General features: G+C 33.8%; 1 long non-coding RNA gene across 1 annotated transcript in view; it reads left to right on the forward strand.

Annotated features, from left to right (window-relative positions):
• The first annotated feature begins 389 nt into the window (after nucleotides 1-389).
• The window catches only part of LOC128251510 (uncharacterized), a 7,250-nt gene continuing 6,094 nt past the window's right edge, over nucleotides 390-1,545 (forward strand). Inside the window, exons 1-2 of the long non-coding RNA XR_008267160.1 lie at nucleotides 390-472; nucleotides 593-684. This is a non-coding gene — a long non-coding RNA (uncharacterized LOC128251510). The remainder of the gene's footprint in view (nucleotides 473-592; nucleotides 685-1,545) is intronic.

Genomic DNA, 1,545 nt, shown 5'->3' on the forward strand with positions numbered 1-1,545 from the left:
CCAACAACGAAAACAACATCATCGAGAATAAAAGTATATATATATATAATAGAAAGAAAAAAGATAAAGCAACAGCGAAGATCGCAACGACAACAACAACAACAACAACAACGACGACAAGGAGAAGGAGAAGGAAAACGAGGAAGAAAGAGACAAAGAAGAAGTAGGAGAAGAGGGAGAGAAAAAGTTAGAGGGGGAAAAGACTACAGCGTCAGCGAAAGCAAGCAGGCAGACCACTTAAATGGCGGTTTTTTCTATGAGGTAATTACAGAGAGAATGTGTCTTAGGAAACGATGCGTCGTACAGTTTACAAACACCATGCATTTTTACCTCTAGACAGAGACAGACACACGGACAGACACGTAGACAAGCCGTTTGTATTTGTGTACGTATGCACATATATGTATAAATATAGATATATGTGTGAGTGCGTCTGCAAGTGGGTGTATTTTCCTGTACGTGTGTACGGGCGGTGAGTGTTATATTTATTTCGTTCGTGCCGACAACACATACAACTTTCAGCCCGAGTATGTGCTTATTCGTATTTTCTGGTTTTCTTCTTTTCAAAGACAATCATTTTTTTCTTTTTTAGGTCAAACGAAGAATCTCCGAGTTTGTGTTGATTTTTCAACTGTTTGTCACCTACACAACCCAACTAGTTCAGAAAATATTCTATTTGTAGAGGTAATGCTTTTTTTGTTTATTTCTTTATCATTATTATTATTATTATTATTATTACTATTATTATTATCATTTTTATTATTACTATTGTTATTATTATTACTATTACTATTATTATTATTATTATTATTATTATTATTATTATTATTGCCGGGAAAATGCCTGCCGGCATTACGTCCGTCTTTGTGTTCTGAGTTCAAATTCCACCGAGGTCGACTTTAACTTTCATCATTTCGGAGTCGATAGATTGAGTACCAGTGAAACACTGGGGTCAATATAATCGACCAGTCCTCTCACCCCAAATTTCAGGCCTTGTACTTTTAGTAGAAAGGATTGTTATTATTATTATTATTAGAATTATAATTATTATAATTATAATTATTAACGTGGGTATACATTGATTATGATGGTTAATTAGGCCAAATAATAATACGAATAATATTATTAATAATGCTACGATTATAACTAACTATTACAAACTAATGCTATTGTTAATAGCCTCTCTACGAGTTCGCAATAATTAGTAAAACCAGAAGTCATATCGCGTAGTCAGGAACAACAGTTCGAAATGGCAAAAAAGGAAAGGAATTGTGTATTGTACTGTAATGTTGGGATGGTCACTGTTGGAACGCGTTTCATCTTGGCTCTTTCTAATTAGGAATGAACTGAGGCAAAGCAAAATCGAGTACAAGAGCTGTATTCAAATTGGTAGTATTTAATTAGGAAAATAGTTAAATGACCTTACTGATTAATTGATTTGCTTGTCTTAATATGTGATAATTAGGATGAATAAATGTTAATAATTTTGAGATAGATACAGAGAGAGAGAGAGAGAGAGAGAGAGGAAGCGAGAGAGAGAGAGAG

The sequence above is a fragment of the Octopus bimaculoides genome, unplaced genomic scaffold (genome assembly GCF_001194135.2).
Source record: "Octopus bimaculoides isolate UCB-OBI-ISO-001 unplaced genomic scaffold, ASM119413v2 Scaffold_22971, whole genome shotgun sequence".
Classification (NCBI taxonomy): Eukaryota; Metazoa; Mollusca; class Cephalopoda; order Octopoda; family Octopodidae; genus Octopus; species Octopus bimaculoides.